At 37.5% G+C, this 21,393-nt stretch overlaps 1 long non-coding RNA gene across 1 annotated transcript; it reads left to right on the plus strand.

Moving 5' to 3' along the window:
• The first annotated feature begins 2,979 nt into the window (after window positions 1-2,979).
• LOC122021236 lies at window positions 2,980-3,525 on the plus strand. The gene is made up of 3 exons (XR_006122480.1): window positions 2,980-3,075; window positions 3,198-3,235; window positions 3,424-3,525. It is a non-coding gene; the product is annotated as an uncharacterized LOC122021236 (long non-coding RNA).
• Window positions 3,526-21,393: the final 17,868 nt, after the last annotated feature.

Below are 21,393 nucleotides of genomic sequence, written 5' to 3' on the forward strand. Positions count from 1 at the left end.
AGTATGCATGGCTATGTGCCCATTTATGCATACCTTATGAATGACATGAACATGATATGCTATGAATGACATGAACTTGATATGCTATGAATGACATGAACATGATATGCTATGAATGACACGAATAGGTTATGAAATGATAAAAATATGATATGACATGTATTTTACTTTGAATGGCTTGTACCAAAAGGGTGGGCTCCTTATACGCCCCTAGGTCTAATTATGGGCCTAGTAAAGGGTGGGCTCCTTACGTGCCCCTAGGCCGAGCTACGGGTCTAGTTCCTAGTAGGTTCAAGACTAGCTACCTTGGGTCTACTTAGGATGCGCGCATTATGTATGTATGTGGTACCAAGCCGGGCCCCTTTTTTGTTGAGATTATTTTCAAGTACTATATGATATTGTTTTAAGACATCTCACACATGACATAAATCATGTTTTGAAAGGCATATTGAGACATTACCCATGTTTTAAAGGACATCTTGCATCCATGCTTACGATATGATGTGAAATAATGCTTACAGTTATGCTATGATATGATGCCTTGATGCTATGAAAAGAAAGGCCATGATGCTTTCACTTATGCTATGATGTACACTTATGCTATGATGTGATATATGCCATGATATGATGATTTCTTATGCTATGATATGATCTATACCATGATATGATGATTTCTTATGCTATGATATGATCTATACCATGATATGATGATTACTTATGCTATGATATGATTTATGCTATGATATGATGTTACTTATACCATGATAAGATTTATGTCATAATATGTTGTTTACTTTATGTTACGATATTATTGAAATTTATGCCATGATATGATATATTTTTAATTATATGATGATATGAGCGTCATTTATTCTATGATGTATGATATGATGATTTTACATGATATGTTGGTTTTTGTGAGTAGGAAAGGATCTCACTAAGCCTTGAGTGCTTACAGATACTTTTCCATGTACCACAGATAAAGGTAAAGGATGGATAAACTAGAGGAGCAGCAGGAAGGGGCAAGAGATGTGTGATGGTGACTTAGCTAAAGAAATAAAATGACCTGCTTAAGTGAACTTATGAATAATATGTTATGTTATGTGATGTCTTTTATGATTCCCTATGCATGTGTTAGAAATGAATAATATGACTATTTAAGTTGAACCATGCTATTTCATGCTCATATGCTTAGTATGATTCTAGAAAAAAAAAATATGATTCCACTACAACAAAATCGCTCATAGACATCAGTGGAACAACATCGGTTTTAGGCTAAAACCGAAGTCTTTGAGTATTTTACACCGGTTTTTCTAAAAACCGGTGTCTATGAGCGCAGATTTTAGCTCATAGACATCGGTTTTTTAGGCGATGTCTATGAGCGCCCTTTTTTTGGTTAATAGACACCGATTTTAACATCGGTTTTTAAAATCCGATGTTAATAAACCCCTTCTTTAATAATTTAATTTTTTCACCTGCTAAAATTTACAAGACTTCACAAAATTCCCTCCAAACCTAAACCAATATCGTGCCCCTTCTCTCAACATAAACCTAAACCTAAACCTAAACCTCAGCCTCATCTCCCTCTTCCCCTTCCGCCGTCTCGCCCTCGGAGATCTCGCCGTCGCCGTCCCCTTCGTCTGCAAGTCCTGGTACTGCGCCTCCCTCGACCCTAGCTGCTGGCGCCGCCTCAACTTCCGCTCCCTCGATTTCTCGCCGTCGCCGTCCCCTTTGAACAGTGGGTTCATTTCCTCGTCACATCTCCCTGCCTGATTCCGCCGACCCTTCTCTTCTTTCCATTTTTCCCGAGTCGACAGAGCCACTCGTTGCGCCATTTCGCTACCTAGCTGAGCTTCGCAGGCGGCGCCACAGCTGACGGGGCACAATGCGAGGACGAGTGGAGGCGAGACGAAGAAGAAAGAGGCAAGTGTATCTACCTGTGATAACTCGAAATCCATGAGGTATAGTGGGGTGGAAAACCTATAGAAAGTGAGGATTTGGTATGGATTTCGACTGGTTTTCTTCTGGTAAAGGCTTTGATTGTTCTTCCTGGAGATGTTTTGATTTACTTCTTTTGTAGACGCTTTCGATATGTTTTCCTCTTCTGTGGATGTGTTTGATTGGTTTTTCTTTGTATACGATTCGGGTTGGATTCTTCTCGGTGGGATGTGTTCTTGTTGGAGGTTTCGGTTGAAGGTTACTGCTTGGTTTGCGTATGTTACCCAAAATTGTTTGACAGTGATTTCTGATGTGTTCACAGTAGGTTTTCCTAGAGATTTTGGCTGGTGTTCGATGATTTGAGGTTGAGTTGTGTTGTGTTTTCCATGATGAACAAGTTGTAGAGAGTTGCACGTTACCTGTTTGTTAGAATGGGTCACAGAGAGGTCAGAAGTGATTCGAGCTTTCCTTGAAGTTTTGGTTCCTAATTGGAGGGTTTCGGAATGATTTAGAGTCGAATTTGTGTCTTCGTGAGAAGTTGATTTGAAATCTTTGGGTAATTTCCACTCAATGAATTTTCCCCTGCAGCATCGTTTACGGATTTCTTTTGATTTGGTTTCTGGTTTAGCTCACTTAGAATGTGATAGCAGATCAGGAAAATTAATGATGCATTGTCAGGACTGGTGGGTGGAAGACCTTTCTGTGCTAAAAATTGATCTTTATCAACGAGTTATCGCTGCAATGAGGAGAGCTGGTGACTACGTATATTCTTGATGTTTATTTGTTCCCATTCTATAACCTTGATCCTATGTTTGTTGCACCTATATTTCAGCTGTTCTCTCTCCCTATCTGAACCTGTTCAATGAAAGTATGTGATAGGTTAATTGTTTACTGAGAGTACAACTCAAGTTGCATTTCTTGTCACCTTCTTTTCTTGATATTCACTATTGTGGAAAATGGATTTTCAATTTTGTGCAGTATGCATCTGACTTACTAAAAAAAACAATGACAATGATAATGTTTATTGTCGATACTTTTAACTCCATCAGGCAGTAGTTGTGAGCATTGACCCTCGGAGAGTCTTTGTCGGGAGCCCTGATGATGTTGAATTTAAGACCATTAAGGTTTCTTCCCCAGGTACTATATAATTATAATTTAGCCTTTCTTGCTTCTTTTAGCTCCACAAATTATTGCTTTTCTCATTATATGTTTCTTTCCACTTCTCTATGATTACATTTCTTCTTCCATGATAACTTCAGGCCCCTCAGGTGAAGAGTAGGCATGGTATCAGTGCACAGTAAGCTTTTCATTATTTATGCACATTATTTTCCCTAGTCATGTATTTTGTCACTAATTTCTTCAAACTAGTCTGGATGCTTCAACCCAAACTCGTAACTATAAATTGGATTACTTTGTGTTAACCTCAGATGAACAAACAAGGTCTTCAAATCTTTCTCTTGTCTGATTTGACCTTTTCTTGTGCAGGTCAATGGTGGACGTGAGGTTCGGCCTATTGGAGCTTTTGAACTTGCAAAAGCTGTCCAAGAACTTGGAGCTGGAGAAATACTATTAAACTGCATAGACTGTGATGGTAATTTTTCTTGGAGTTTGCAAAAGTGTTCTGTTTGTCCATCCCTGAAGCCTTGTCCCTTTGAAGCCTAATGTCTAGCAATGGGTTCATCAAGGCCTCATATAATGTCATTGTGCATAAGAGAGATGCAAGTTCTTCTACAGTGTATTTCGATACCTTGCTCAGATACACTAGTTTTGAATAGCATATATAAATTTATGAAGAAATAGTGAAGCAAAATTTGTATAAGCTAAATAGCCTTACCGCGACATCTACATGTGTCAGGATGGGGAACTAATGAGAAGACACTGATCAACATTTTAGCGCATAGAAATGCCACCCAAAGAAAGCAGATTCAGTTGGCTTACGAGGAATTGTACAACGAGAGTCTCACCAAAAAGCTCGAATCAGAACTGAAAGGAAACTTTGAGGTGGTTATTTTTCTCAACCTTTATTGTCCAATGAATGTTTTTATCTGTAGGGGCAACATCATTTGCAGAAGCTAATATTAATTATTTGAAAATTTTATAAATGTGAAGAGATCGACATGAACTTAGATATGACTTGAACCAATACTATGAATGTAAGTACATAATTAATGGTAGATTGATAGGACTTGTGGCTTGTTATGCGTGATATGCTTATGTACACTATCACATTGTAGCGGTGTATCTGATTATGTTTGATTCTTCAGAAAGCTGTATACCGCTGGAAACATCCACACTTCCAATCAAAACTTGACACTCTTAATTTGATAGCATGTAAACGTTTACAAAAAGCATTAGATGTTTTGTTTCACAAGAGTGAAAACTAGTTGCTTCTACTTAATATGTACATGGTTTATGCATATGGCTTAGGTGAAAAGGAGAAAAGAACCCACACAAATTGGGACGAATTTAGCTCTGACATAGCATGTACAGTAGCTTAGGGATGACCTTAAGCAATTCACACAACATAAAACACATGAATTAAACAACCCATATTAATTGACCTACATCCCATTAAAGAAAATTTATATGTTGACTTAAGCAATCCTTATGCAACCATTAATGAGTGTAGCATTCTCTCATTTCATAAGCTTATATGGTTGCTTTATTTGCCTAAAATAAGTTACAAACCGGATGCTATGCTTTTGTTACAAACCAGATACTAGTTGGAGACTAAATGATTGCCTAAGAAGAAAGGAATTAGAGATTAGGAGCTGCAGTGAGTAGAGTGGTTGGATAAGCTATCTTAAATGGTAACCTTAGGATTAAAGTATTGATTACATTTTTAACCTGCTCAACTTCCTCTAAATATCTAACACATTGATACTCGAATTTAACCTAACCTATTAAGATAAATGGGTAATCAAACTTAAAGGGTACCCATTACCATATTTAGCTATACCAATGAATTTCAAGTTCAACTAGAAGTAAGAGTGAGTGTCAATATGCCTGTGGGTACCTCAAGAATAGGGAACTCTTTGTTTTTATGATTTAACCCCTCTTCATTATTTTACTCACATCTTTTGTTTTTACCTATATTCATGTTTTTCATTAATCAGATAGAGACCCCTAACTACATTATTTAGGCTACAAGCTCGACCTCTACCACATGGCTATAGGGAGGAAATGATCATGTTGATCGCTAATCTTATCCCTAGCCGATCATTAAACATTAAATGTGTGGGAATTTACTAGAATCTACTCCTACATGAAGCAAATGAATAAAAACTACAAGTAAAGTTTACCTACCCTGTTATGACTTCAGAAGAATATGCTGAATTTTCCATGTATGCTGGCCTTTAATATAGAGGGCTACAAGAGGATTATATCTTAGGTCAAGACACTCCAAATCCATCATAAACCAAAGGGAAAATAGTTTCTACTTACTAGAGGATTTAATGGACCCAAAAGGAAGCTCTAACTTGCTGTTTTGGGTGCTGAACTAAGAAGGCAGCTGCCTTCTTGCCGCATTCCTTGCTGCTGTGGTTAGTAGCAGAAATCACAGAAAATAGGGGGCTTAGTGCAGGATATTCAGGATACCAAGATGGCATCAGAGGTAGTACAATAAATAGTATATCTCTTCATCAGAGGTAGCTTTGTTCTTCTATGCTTCACTAGATTTGTTGTGTAGTCATATTTCTTTGTTCAACCATTATCATGCCTAGTAAGTTGTTGTATGATGCTGTCGGTTCTTATCAATCTGTACACTTGAATTAGAAGGAGAAAATTATCTATGTTATATTCTAAGCAGCATATACTAAGTGTCATCTATGAAAGTTTTAGATTCTATGTTATATTCGTTATCTTGCACAGCAGCCTTTAAAAACTCAGTATTCTATTTTATTTGATACATGTACACATTTGTTTTAGTTATTTGACATATGGTGGATTTATGTGTTTTTACAGTTTACAAATCTCAAGTACTCCAGAGTTGAAATTGATGAAGTGCGGTTCGAGTGGGTTGAATGCATGCTAGATTACATTTGAAGTGCGGTTCTACCTTGATGTGTTAAAAGAATGTTCTACCTTGATTTTGATATTTATTAGCTAGCTTTTGATGTAAAAAGAATGTTTGGGTATTTTATGGATATTGTTGTAAGAAGATTATTTATATAATTTGTGAATATTTGTGTATTTTATGGATATTATTGAATGAAGAATATTTGTACAATTTGTGAATATTTGTGTATTTTTTTTTGTTATTGTCGGTTTTAAAATCAAATCTGTGCTGTTAGAAAAAATATATATTACATCGGTTTTCCACCGATGTAAAACCGGTGTTATAAAGTAATATTACATCGGTCATTTACCGCTGCCAAAACTGGTGTTATTAACATACAATATTACATCGGTTTTACACCGTGTATGAAACGGTGTCGTTAAGTGATACTACACCGGTTAATAACCGATTCGAAAACCGGTGTCGTTAAGTGATACTACACCGGTTTTAACCCGATGTCTAAAATGGCATACTTTTAACATCGGCTTCATAGACATCGGTCGAAAATCAAATAGACACCGGTGGAAAACCGATGTCTATGAGCAATTTTGTTGTAGTGTTCCGCTGTATGTATGTTTATGTATGCTAAGTCAAAGAAAGTAACCCCGCCCTCACTAGGCAGGAGTGGTAAAGGGGCGGGCGTTATAGGTTGGTATCAGAGCCAAGTTAGCCATCTCACTACACACATCAAGCCTCCATCCTGCCGCTCCAAGTAAGAATTTTCTATGCTTACTTTATTTTATGCCTGATATGTTTATTTAAGTATACATGCCTATCTTATTGTTATGATGTTAATCTAGGGATATATGATGGTAGGATAGGATTGACGATAACATATGCTAGGTCGTGTTAAGAATGATAACTACCTTATGTTAGTCTAGTTAGGAACTATAACGACTTATGCTAGCATTGTTGTTATTTATGAAGATAATCTTGGCTACTAGAAGACGCGGTGGCAGACCCGATGAGACAGTAACTCCACCAGACCTGACCCAGGTAGTCACAGACCTCCAGCGTCAGATCACCGAACAACAACAATTGATCACTACTCTGATGGGTCAGCAAGGAAATCCGGTCACCCCGCCAGCAAATCATACCTGCAGCTGCCCCAGTGCCACCAGTAGCCCCTGTTCCAGTAGTCCGACAGGAGACTTATTTGATATAGTGGCTGAGACTAAAGCCGGAGAATTTTACGGGTACATGTGAGCCATGGGACGCCCAGGCCTAGTTCAAGACGGTGGAAAATATCGTAGAACTGCTGGATTGGCCCATACCGGAAAAAATCAAGTGCGTGTCTTTCTGTTTTTCCGGAGACGCAAGGATGTGGTGGGAAAGAGTTAAGGCCAAGAGACAAGTCAATCTGATGAACTGGGCAGATTTCGAAGTAGAGTTTCTGGAGGAATATTTTCATATGCGAGTGACAAATCGGCATTATGACGACTTCACTGAGTTCCGGCAAGGCGATTTATCAGTTAGTGACGCCGTGAAGCGCTTCAACCGCCTCGCACGCCTATGTCCAGAGTTGGTTAGCACGGAAAGAGAACGGGTCAGACTAATGTTGAAGATGCTCCGACCTGAAATAGCTTTGAATGTGACCGGCGGAGTTAATAGACCGCAAACCACGGAAGAGCTAGTCAGCAGTGCCTTGATCACCAAACATTATCAAAAGGAGATGAACGAAGGAAAGAGTCTAGCACAGACGGAAGGACAGAAATCGCAGAGTACCAAGACGAACTGGAAAGGAAATTCCGCTGGAAAAAGAAAACAATGGAACAACAGTAAAAGTGGTCCAGCAAATAAGCAGCCGAGGTACCCTCTATGTGCCACTTGCGGAAAGCAGCATTCTGGAGTATGCCACCAGGGTACAAGAAAGTGCTACAATTGTGGACAGGAAGGACATATGGTCAGAGACTGCCCTACCCGGTTCCAGGTACCATCTCAGCAGAATGACCAGAATAGGAGTACCCCCGCACAACTACATCAGATGCAAGCAGCTCTGGAAGGGACCCTGATTAGCCAAGGGAGATTAGAAGCCCCACTAGTGACGACGAATGCCAGGGTTTTCTCTTTCACCAAGGAGGACGTGGCGAGTGCTTCTACAGTAGTCACAGGTCAGCTATCTATTTTCAGTCAGTATGATACTGTATTATTTGATACTAGAGCAACCCACTCGTTTGTCTCCACATCCTTCACGAAAAAGTTAGAAGTACCACCACAAGTCATAAATGGAAAATTCTTAACAACCTTGCCTTCGGGAGAAGTGATGCCTTCCGATCAGATGCTGCGAGCCGTGCCTATCCGAATCGCAGTCAGAGAACTCTACTGCGATATGATAATACTCGACATGCAGGATTTTGATATTATACTAGGCATGAATTTCCTGAGCAAATACGGCGCTTCAATCGAGTGCCATAAAAGAAAAGTAGTCTTCCAACCGGAAGAGGAATTGAAGTTCGAGTTTATTGGGGAGCAACAGGAAAAGATGTGTTACGGGATCGGAATCATTTCAGAAAGGCTCTCTACTCTGATGATAGCACCAACGCTATTTGACGACATATTAGAGAAGCAAGGTCGCGACCCAAGCACCCAAAGGATCAAGCAAGAGGTTCAAGAAGGAAAGGATAACGGATTTCGTATCGCTGATAATGGAGTACTCTATCTCCGAGATCGGTTATGTATACCCGATGACCCAGAGTTGCGGAAAAGTATATTTGCGGAATCTCACGCAACCCCTTATGCGATGCATCCAGGATCCACCAAAATGTACCAAGATTTGAAGAAGAAATTCTGGTGGTTCGGCATGAAAAGAGATGTGGCTCAGTATGTCAGTTCTTGCCTGACTTGCCAAAAGGTCAAAGCAGAACATCAGAGACCTGGAGGGTTACTGCAGCCAATTCAGATTCCCAAATGGAAGTGGGAAGACATTTCTATGGATTTCATCTCGGGACTACCCAAGACAACAAATGGGTATGATGCTATATGGGTAATTGTGGACAGACTGACGAAGTCCGCACACTTTTTAGCAATCAAGATGACATATTCAATAGAGCAATTGGCCCAATTATATGTTAAGGAAGTTATCAGATTACATGGAATTCCTAAGACCATTATTTCTAACAAAGATGGTCACTTTATCTCACATTTTTGGGAATGTGTTAAGAAGGTTCTTGGCACAAGGCTATTGTTCAGTACTGCCTTCCACCCTCAGACTGACGGACAAATAGAAAGGGTGAACCAAGTGCTAGAGGACATGTTACGAGCTTGCACTTTAGACTTCAAAGGAAGTTGGTGCCGATATTTATGTTTGGCGGAATTCACTTATAATAATAGCTACCAAACTACCATTGGAATGGCGCCTTATGAAGCTCTGTATGGAAGGAAATGTAGGTCACCTATATGCTAGTACGAAGGTGGAGAAAAGAAAGAAATGGGGCTCCGAACGGATTTCATCGATGACACCACCCGAGCTATACAGAATATTCATCAGAGAATAGAAACTGCTCAAAGCCGACAAAAGAGCTATGCCGACAAATGGCGTAGGCTGTTAGAATTCAGTATCGGAGACTCGGTATTTCTCAAGGTAGCTCCGATGAAAGGAATAATGAGATTTGAGAAGAAGGGCAAGCTAAGTCCATGATATGTGGGACCATATCGGATACTGAAAAGAGTAGGTCAAGTGGCGTACGAGCTAGAGATGCCCCAGGAGATAGCAGCTATTCACAACGTATTTCACGTCTCAATGCTCAAGAAGTGTATTTCCAGTACAGATCAAGTGATTGAGCCACAGACAGTACAAGTTCAAGAGGACCTAAGTTATGAAAGTAAACCCATCCAAATACTTGATAGAGGAGTAAAAAGGTTAAGGAACAAAGAAGTACCTTTAGTAAAAGTCCTATGGCAAAATCAAAGTTCGAAGAGGCAACCTGGGAACGTGAGGACGATATGAAACAAAAGTACCCGGAGCTATTCTAAAGTTCGAGAACGAACTCTCTATGAGGTATGGGGTACTGTAACACCCACAAATTTCTTAAGCTAGGTATGTGGAGATTTTCTCTTAGAATAAAAGAAGATAAGATACAACCAAAAATATATAAAAGAAAAGGAATTGGTCAAGGATTGAACCTTGAACCTTCTTAAGCTAAGGATTATGGAATTACCACTAGACCATCATAAGTTATTGTTGAATAGAGAATGGAAATTATAGATAAAGATAAAAAGTATGATTAAGAGAAGGAAGCAAGAAAACATCAAGTAGCTTTCTTCCTCCTTCTCTTGATTAAGAAGCAAGACAAGTTGTCTTTTCCTTCCTCACTCTTTTTCCATTTTCGTGGAGATACAAGAGGGAATGAGAGGAGAGGAACTAAGGGGATGAATGAAGACATTTTCTTCATCATTAAGAGAATAAAGGATGAATTAAGAAGAAGGGAAAGCAAAGTTTCTTTTTGCTTCTTACTCCCACCTAGCATAAGAGGAAAAACAAAGAAGAGATTTCATTTTTTTCTTCCCTTTCCTCACCATTGCCGTGACCTAGAGCATCCCCTCTCCCCTTTCCGAAAATCCAACTAAGGTTTTCTCCCTAAGAAAACCAAACCACAAGAAGGGATCCTCAAGATCTATCTCTCACAAGCAAGAGAAGCAAAAGGGAGCACTAGAAGGAGAAGCTTTCTTCTTCCTCTTCACAAGGGGTATCTTCTCTTAGGGAAAAGACCAAGCAAGAGGATGTGAGTATCCCCTCACTTGTGGTACAAGTTGTTATATGATTTTGTTCGAGTTTAGATGGATTAACAACCTAGGGTTTCTTTTGGGGAACTTTCGGTCATGACACTTGTAAGGCTTATGGAAGCTCAAAACCAAAACCAACATGCTTAAGTTTTCTTTCCTCATGATATGCTATGAATATGACCTTGATATTTCATGCTTGTATGTGGCTTGGAGTTAGGTAATACCCCACCTTAGGGTTCGGCCATGAAGAGACTTAAAACCCTAGGGAAGCTCAATTTAAAAACTAACATGCTTATGATCTCTTCTATGATGTGATATGAATATTTTCTTGATGTTTTATACTTGTATGTTGCTTAGAACTAGTAGGACCTTACCTTAGGGTTTCGGCCATGAAGGGATTAAATACCTTAGGAAGGCTCAATCTCAAATCTAGCTTGCTTATGTTTTTACCTTATGAAAGGATATGAAGATAACATAATGCACTTGAGATTTCATGTTGCTTAGGGTTAGGTTTTCACATGGTGAACTTTCGGCCAAAAATGAAATGTAGGGCTTAGGCAAGCTTAAATTCAACCCTAACATGTTTATGTTCTTCTTTATGATATGCTATGAAATTTATAGGGTACCCACATGCTTGTATTTGGTTGAAAAATCCTAGAAGAAGTATCAAGTATGAAGTCCCCATAATATGTTATGAATGTTCTCTTGATGTTTTATACTTGTATGTTGCTTAGAACTAGTAGGACCTTACCTTAGGGTTTCGCCATGAAGGGATTAAAACCTTAGGAAGGCTCAATCTCAAATCTAGCTTGCTTATGTTTTTACCTTATGAAAGGATATGAAGATAACATAATGCACTTGAGATTTCATGTTGCTTAGGGTTAGGTTTTCACATGGTGAACTTTCGGCCAAAATGAAATGTAGGGCTTAGGCAAGCTTAAATTCAACCCTAACATGTTTATGTTCTTCTTTATGATATGCTATGAAATTTATAGGGTACTCACATGCTTGTATGTGGTTGAAAAAAAAAAAAACTTAGAGTCACATTGATGGCATTCGGCCACCTATGTTTTGTGGACTTAGGAAGCTTGAAACTTTAACCCAATATGCTCATGTGGTTGCCTATGATAAATGCATGGAAATTGTTTAGGGTTCACATGTTTACATGCTATTTGTAACCAAATTTTGGACCTTGTATGTTTCGGCCAATGTGGGTTTCTAAACCTAGGAAGCATAGAACCTAAATCAAATATGCTCATGATGTTCTTTATGATAAATGTTATAGAAATGAATTTGGGTTCATATGCTTGTATGATTTCATGCAACCTAAGTGAGCCTATGCATGTTTCGGCCACCCTTAGTTGGTTGAGGATTTAGACCAAATTATGACTCATTATGTACTTTCCTTTGCTATGATATGAATTAGGAGAAGTTAACTCGTGATCCATGCATGATTATGTTCTTTTCCTTCCATGATATATTATATATGCTCGTTTAAGTATGCTTGTGAATCATGCATGAGAATGATACCTATATTGGCTATGTGCCCAAATGTGATGGCTACGTGCCCAAATATGATGGCTATGTGCCCATTTATGCATACCTTATGAATGACATGAACATGATATGCTATGAATGACATGAACTTGATATGCTTTGAATGACATGAACATGATATGCTATGAATGACATGGACATGATATGCTATGAATGACATGAATATGATATGCTATGAATGACACGAATAGGTTATGAAATGATAAAGATATGATATGACATGTATTTTACTTTGAATGACTTGTACCAAAAGGTTGGGCTCCTTATACGCCCCTAGGTCGAATTACGGGCCTAGTAAAGTGTGGGCTCCTTACGTGCCCCTAGGCCGAGCTACGGGTCTAGTTCCTAGTAGGTTCAAGACTAGCTACCTTGGGTCTACTTAGGATGCGCGCATTATGTATATATGTGGTACTAAGCCGGGCCCCTTTCATGTTGAGATTATTTTCAAGTACTATATGATATTGTTTTAAGACATCTCACACATGACATAAATCATGTTTTGAAAGGCATATTGCACATGACATTACCCATGTTTTAAAAGACATCTTGCATCCATGCTTACGATATGATGTGAAATAATGCTTACAGTTATGCTATGATATGATGCCTTGATGCAATGAAAAGAAAGGTCATGATGCTTTCACTTATGCTATGATGTACACTTATGCTATGATGTGATATATGCCATGATATGATGATTTCTTATGCTATGATATGATCTATACCATGATATGATGATTTCTTATGCTATGATATGATCTATACCATGATATGATGATTTCTTATGTTATGATATGATTTATGCTATGATATGATGTTACTTATACCATAATAAGATTTATGCCATAATATGTTGTTTACTTTATGTTACGATATTATTGAAATTTATGCCATGATATGATATGTTTTTAATTATATGATGATATGAGCATCATTTATTCTATGATGTATGATATGATGATTTTACATGATATGTTGGTTTTTGTGAGTAGGAAAGGATCTCACTAAGCCTTGAGTGCTTACAGATACTTTTCCTTGTACCACAAATAAAGGTAAAGGATGGATAAACTAGAGGAGCAGCAGGAAGGGGCAAGAGATGTGTGATGGTGACTTGGCTAAAGAAATAAAATGACCTGCTTAAGTGAACTTATGAATAATATGTTATGTTATGTGATGTCTTTCATGATTCCCTATGCATGTGTTAGAAATGAATAATATGACTATTTAAGTTGAACCATGCTATTTCATGCTCATATGCTTAGTATGATTCTAGAAAAAAAAATATGCTTCCGCTGTATGTATGTTTATGTATGCTAAGTCAAAGAAAGTAACCCCGCCCTCACTAGGCAGGAGTGGTAAAGGGGCGAGCGTTACAACTTGTACTCTTTCTATCTAGTTTACATCCAGAATAGTGAGTCAGAGTAACCTATTTATTCAAAATTAGTTGTTCTTGGATACCAAATTTCTACATTTGATGTTCCTTTTAGATATCTAAAAAATATTTTTACATTAGTTAAGTGGGATTCCTTAGCACAAGTTTGGTATCAGCACACATACTAACTACAAATAAAATATTAGGTCGACTTGCAGTTAAGTATATGATGTTGCTTTTGACACTCCTATAGTATTTTAGGTCTATGGATTTTCTATTTGGATCATTATCTAAGGTTGTGTTAGTTGCCATTAGTGTTTTTATTTTTTTAGTATTTTTCATTCCAAATTTTTTAAGTAATTCTTTGTTATATTTTTTTTATAAACATAATTTCTTTCACTTGTTTATTTAATTTGTAACCCTAAAAAGTAAATTAGTTTACCTACCAGGCTCATTTCAAATTCTTGCTCCATTAGGGTTATAAAATCTTATAAAATTTCTAAATTGGTTGAACCAAAGATTATATCATCTACATATACTTAGGCTATAAAGATATCTTGTTTGATTGATTTTACAAATAGAGTTGGATCAATTTTTCCTTGGTTGAATCCTTTAGAAATTAGGTAGAAGGTCAATTTCTCATACCATACCTAGGTACTTATTTAAGACCATACAAGGCTTTCTTAAATTTAAAGACATGGTCAGGATGATCTAAACTCTCAAACCTGGGTGGTTGACCTACATAAACCTCTTCTTTTATTAGCTCATTTAAGAAGACAGACTTAACATCTATTTGATAAAGCATAAATCCTTTATGGGTTGCATAGCTAAGTAGAATTCTAATGGACTCAAGTCTGTCTATTGGAGCATATGTTTCATCATAGTCAAGTCCCTCTACTTGACTAAACCCTTTAGCCACTAGTCTAGCCTTGTTTCTAACAATTTCCCCATTTTCACTTAGTTTATTTCTGAATACCCATTTTGTTTCGATTACTTTTTTATTAACAGGTAGTGGTAGTAAGTCCCAGACTTTATTTCTTTCAAATTGGGTTAGCTCTTCTTGCATGGCTATGATCCAATATAGGTCAAGTAGAGATTCTTTTATCGTTTTGGGTTCAATTTTAGAGATTAAGGTAATTTGACTTAGATTTCTAAAAGTTGATCTAGTTTGGACTCTTAGGTCTGGGTCACCAATAATTTGGTCAATTGGATGGTTTGGGTTAGCTCTTATGGTGCTAGTAGGTTCATTCTCTTAAAGTTGATGTTCTTCTTCGTATTCATGACTTAGGTTTTCACTTGCTCCCCCTTGACTAGTATTACCTCAAACAAAGTCAATTGTTTGAATTGAGGTTTGTTCTAAGTTTTGGTTGAATTCTTTAAATTTTACATTGATGGTTTCCTCTATTCTTAGAGTGTTTTTGTTAGATACTCTATAACTTACACTCTTTAGCAAATAACCTATAAAAATTTTATTTTCTATTTTTGAGATGAATTTACCTAAGTGTTCTCTTGTGTTTAAAATATACATTGGGCACCTAAATACTTTAAAGTATTTGATATTGGGTATTTTATTATAATAAAGTTCAAATAAAGTTTTATTATGATTTTTATTTATTGTGGTTTAGTTTTGTATATAGCAGGTTGTACTAACAGCTTCTGCCCACAAATATTTTGGAAGTTGATATTTGTTTAGCATTGTCTTAGAAGCTTCAAGTAGAGTTTTATTCTTTGTTTCCACTATTCCATTCTGTTGAGGTGTTCTAGGGCATAAAGATTTGTGATGATAACTATTTTCAAGCTAAATAGATTCAAGTTATTGTTTTTAAATTCACATCTATTATCACTTCTTATTTATTTAATTTTTTGACCTTTTTCATTTTCAGTTTGTAAAAATTACTAAAGACTTCAAATGTTTCATCTTTATTTTTTAAGAATTTTACCCATGTGAATCTAAAGTAATCATCTATTATTACTAGGAAAAAAAGACTCCCATTTATGGATTTGAATCCATGGCAGTCAAATAAGTTCAAATGCAACAGTTCTAGTATCGAGTTAGTTTGAGTTTAATTAGTTGATTTGTGGGTTGATTTGGTTTGCTTTCCTTGTTAACAGTCATTACAGATTATTGTATCTAAGTTGGGTAATTTTGGTAAGACTCTAACTAAACCATTTATGTAACGACCCGACCCCTCAGCCCCTTGGGCGGCCCAACTGGTGGCCCATTCGACGGCCCCTTGGTGATCCCTTCGGCGGCCCAACTGGCGGCCTATTTGGCGGCCCCTTATGTCGTCGACCGACGACCCTTGGCTGTGCCGTTACTCACTAAGTCTTCCCACCCTTGGCCAATGAATTTTTCCTTCCCCGGGATTCAAACTCTCGACCTCCAAGCTAAGTACTAGAGTTTATGAATCCTGGTAGCCAAGTGAGTGCCACTCACTTGGCTACCAAGATTCATAAACTCTAGTACTTAGCCTGGAGGTCTAGAGTTCAAATCCCGGGGATTGCAAAAATCCACTGGCCAGGGGTGGGAAGACCTAGTGAGTAACGGCACGGTCGAGGGTCGTCGGTCGACGACATAAGGGGTCGCCAAATGGGCTGCCAGTTGGGCCACCCAAGGGACCGCCAAATGGGCCGCCTAAGGGACCGCCAAATGGACCTCCCAAGGGACCGCCAAATGGGCCGCCCAAGGGGCCAAGGGGCCGGGTCGTTACAATTTAATTTTGTTAAATTTCTAAAGTTTGTGTAGGACATTCTTCTCATAACCAAGTTTCTTCTATTTGTGTCAGGTGATACTTAAGTGAAGAGATAGTTAGATTGATTGCATAGATGTTGCCCTTCTTAAACCCTTTTAGGTTTATTTTAGGGTTATCTAAGTGCTTGATTAAGCATTCAAAAGATAAGAACCTAACCTTATATCTAGAATCACACAATTGACTAATGCTAAGTAGATTATATTTGAAGTTATCAACTAATAACACTTTTTTAACAATAAAGTCAGTTTTGAGTTCGATATTACTTATCCCAATTACCTTAAGTTTGTCATTATTCTCAAAGGCAACTATTCCTAAGGTTGTTATATTAGCTAAGTGAATTTGGTGTGATACCAGTCATGTGTCTAGAACATCCACTATCCAATATCTACTTTGTTTTCTATGAAAAGGTAGGAATTTCTTTATTAATTGGATAGATTAAGTTGAATTCGAATTTTAAGGTTTAGATTTAATTTTAAGTTTTAACTTATTGTTTAAGTTAACTTAATTTAATTTAATTTTAATTTAACTTAATTTAATTTAATTTAATTTTAGTTTAATTTCATTTAATTTTAACTTAATTTAATTTTAAATATTTTGTCTTAATTATCTCATCCGATCTATATTTTCAATCAGGGAATCCTATGATTTTATGAAATGAATTAAGTTCAATTTTAGGATTTGGTTTAATTTTGTGTTAAATTCAAGTTTAGCTTTGAGTTCAACAAATAGACATTCTTTGAATAAACTTCTGGGCTATGATAAGTCACTTGGACATCATTAGAGTAACCATGCCTTCAAGGTTTTTCAAATAGTCCTATCCACTGAACTTAGTACAAAATCTTGGTCTAACTAGTTAGGATCTGTAAGGGATAGTTCCAGTTAGTTCCACTAAACCAATGCGCCAGGTCGAAGTCATATCTTCCTAGACATGAATAGACAGAGTTTTCCTAACTTACTATCATCCAAAACTTCACCAATACCGTAGGTCAAGTTAAACTTTTGTCCATTTTTAGGCTAGTCCTAATTACCCATCCGGGTAAGTTGCTATTTTTGGAGGTGCCAACTATTTGGCGCCTCCCCCTAAATTATTGAGCTTAGATTTTAAGTTTTGGTTTTGTGTCATTTTATTTTATAGTTATAATAGACTTGATTATAGTTTAAGTTTGGATTAATTTTATTTTTACTTGATCTAGGCTTAGTCCGACTTGTTTTATGTGGCTTTGTTGGATTTATCTTAGAGGGAGTAATTGAGTTTGAGTTAATTGGTTTATTTGGTTTTAGATAATGTATTTTATTTTTAGGTACGTAGTATTAGTTGAGTCCTATTTGCGTGGTCAAACACGCTTTTGGAACCCAAGCCTTAATTTGATTTTTACTTTAAAGGTTTTGTTAGTTGAACTGGACTTGTATCCAAGTTAGGATTTGTTGTACACAGTTCTTTGTAACCCAAGTATCATGTCGAGGTACTTGGATCTAGTTATGAATTTCTCCAGTAATTCTTTTAGTTCGACTATTTCGCTTTTCAATCTTAAATTGTCCTCCTCAAGTTTTGCAACTTGAGTTGAGATTTCAGGTTGATCGGTTCAGTTGTTGAATTTAATTTTAATTGATCATTAAGTGTTCTATTTTCTTTTGTTAGTTCATTTATTTTATTTTCAGAGTTAATTTATTATTTAAACATGCAATAATTTTAAAAACTTTTTTTCTTAAATCAAAATATACCTCATCAGAACCATCAAAAACGAGTGTGGACTCGTGGCTCTACTCGTGTTCAAACCCGTCTTCCGATTCACTCTTCGATTCTGGTTCGTACGCCATCAATGCGAGATAGTTGGCGTGTCTTGGCTCGTCGTTGTTCGATTCCTCCATGGGTGATTCATCCCAAGTCACCTTAAGGGCTTTCTTCTTCTTCAGACTCGAGTAGTCATTCTTGTAGTGCCCCTTCTTGTTGTATCCAAAACATGTCACATTCTTGCTATTGGAGTTAGAGGTGAAGTTGATCTTTTACAGGTCCTTGTTGGTGAAGTTCTTCTTTCTCCTGGTGAACATTTTTTTAACCAAGTTCACCAAGTATTCTTCATCATCTGAGTCTGGGTTAGACTTGACTTTAGGTTCCGACTTAGTCCTGGATTTTTCTTTCGATGTTCCTACAACAAGAGAAATACCTTTCTCAGTTTTGGCATTAGTCTGTTCGTGTAGCTCCAATTCACAAAAAAGTTCATTTAATTTTAACTTAGACAGATTCCTCAAAATCTTATAGGCATCCACGATGGATGCCCACAGTGCAATTCGAGGAAATACGTTTAGAGCATACCTTATGAGATCCTGGTTGTCCATTTGGTGGCCAATTGTGTGAGGTTCATTGAGGATATCCTTTATCATCGTGTGCAGCTGACTGGCAGTCTCACCTTCCTACATTTTAACATTAAATAATTTATTTAAAAACAAATCCCTCTTCATTACCTTTGCATTGTTGGTTCCCTCGTGCAGTTCTATGAGCTTGTCTCATAGTTCCTTTGCGTTCTCGTGTGGGTCGATGCGGTTCAACTCCTTCTTCATTAGCCCACACCAGATTGTGTTGAGGACCTTGAAGTCAATATGGGCCTTCTTCTTCATTTCCATATTCTAATTTTTTGGGTCAATTGGAATTCCAAAGTTGTCGATAGGCGCCTTGTATCTTTTGGTGATGTTGAACCATTGATCGAAGTTGGTCTTTAGATACACTTCCATTCGCCTCTTCCAATAGGGGAAATCGTCTCCTTTGAATAGGGGAGGACGAGCGGTGTTGTATCCTTCAAGTTGGGTCATTTGAGTACTGAAAAGACAAGACTAAAGAGGGTACCAAGACTTGGTCTTGGATTAACAGAGTTTGAGAAATAATAAAATATCAAAGAGCTTGAGTGGTGTTGCACTACCTTCGAGTTAAAACCAAACGAGAAAATATTATTTGAATAGGTAAAGTTTTACCAATTCAAATTGAATACGAAAAGCTGAAATTCGAGGAGAAAGCAAATCCCCCTGGCTTGATTGGTGGTTGCACCAATTCAGAGCAAAACTTACTCTGATACCACTTGTTGGATCGATACGCACATGAGAGGGGTGGGTGGGGGGGGGGTGAATCACGTGATTTTTGAAAACTCATTTTCGCATTTTGAAATCAAAGTATACGCAGCGAAAATTAATTAAAAACAACACAAGAAAACGTAGGCGATTTTATTTGGTTCGGAACCTTTGGTGACTCCTACTCTAAGACTCAGGTCCCGCAGACCTATCGATGAGTAATCCACTAAAAACCTCTTCCGGTATATCTGGAAGAGAGAATTGAGTACAAAGAAGATCTGAGAAGTGCAATAGATTGCACTTCCCGTTTGTGGAATTTAAGTACAAAAAATGTTACCGACACTTAGGGAATAAAGTAACTTGTTTGTGTGTCGATGTTGATCTGCTGACCGTGATCAAAAGTCCTCGGAGCATTCGTCAGGTGCAACAGCTTCGTAGCAGAGCCGTAGTAGGAGCCCGGAGCAATTAGAACCTCAAATAGATGCGTAGTAGCTTGTATGTGTGTTGTTATTTGAAGCTTCCTCAAGACTGCCTTATATAGGGCATTGAGGGCGCCTTCCATAGCCTTGGCAAGCACCTCCAATGGGATAAACTTTATCCCGAAGTTTACTTTAGCTTATCATCGAAGCGGTCAAGTTTTATATCTTGAAAGGCGCCTCCAATGGGATAAACTTTATCTCGAAGTTTGCTGCAGCTTATCATCGAAGTGATCAAGTTTTATCCCTTGGAAGACGCCTTCCATAGTTATGGAAGGCATCTTCCATGAACAGTATGAAGGCACCTTCACTGTTTGAAGGCGCCTTCACTATTTGAATGTACCTTCGGACACTGTTCATCCGAAGGCTTTTACTTCTTTTTACCCTGCAAAATGTGTTAGTCTAATAACTAAAATATTTACCCTACAAAGCAAAGTTAGCACAATTATAATAAGTGGTAGTAATTAGTTCCTGTCCTCCTAGGACCAGGAACTAGTCAAGGTCTAAGTTTAGGGATCCAAAATGGTCCTAACTGGATTGACGCCTACTGTCCCCTTAACCGAGATGCATCCTCACTTAATCACTCTCCTCCAGTGACTTACCTTTACTTACCAGTTTGCTAGTTGTCTGGTCTGCAGACCCAACTAGACTTCCTGCCAGATATCCGATCGGCCCAACGACCTATCTGGACTTTGCACCAGCTATCCGATCGGCCAGTTAACTTAGCTGGACTTCACACCAACTATCCGGTCGTCTTGTTGACCTAACTGGACTTTTCTCCAGATATCCGATCGGCCCATCGACCTATCTGGACTTCTCACCAGATATCTGATCGGTCTGTCAACCTATCTGGTTAACTCCTGCACACTTGGTAAAGTGGTTAAATCATAATTATACCTAACTTAACTTATTTATCATTCATCAAAACCTGAGTTAGACCGTTAGTGCAAACTACACTAACAAGGAGGATAATCAAAACTCCAGATGTTAATTTAGTGCACCTTTTTGAGTTTTTAAATTCATCAAAACACATAGTTATGTGTTATCCAATTATTGGGAAAGCTAGTGTACAAGTCATGTGCACTTAGCCTAAGGAACATGGTTGGAAATTAGTTTTGAAAATTATTTCAAAATATTTTTTAAAAACCTTGGTGAAGACTATTTGTTGATAGTAATTACCATTGGAAAGTTAGACACAAACTTGGAAAAACATCGAAGTTTCCAAGAATTTTCAAGTTTATGTCAATCTTTGAAAATAAGATGTATTTTCTTATAAAACTATTTTTCCATGAGAGTATATGTTCTAAATAATGTCTACAAGAATTTTCATGATTTTTAGAATTTTATAGAATTTTTAGGGTATTTTTGAAATTTGGCTGAAATTGATTTCAAAAATTAGAAATGATAATCGACTAAGCTAGTCAATTACCACATCCTAATCGACTAAGGTAGTCAATT

The sequence above is a fragment of the Zingiber officinale genome, chromosome 9A, assembly GCF_018446385.1.
Source record: "Zingiber officinale cultivar Zhangliang chromosome 9A, Zo_v1.1, whole genome shotgun sequence".
Lineage (NCBI taxonomy): Eukaryota > Viridiplantae > Streptophyta > Magnoliopsida > Zingiberales > Zingiberaceae > Zingiber > Zingiber officinale.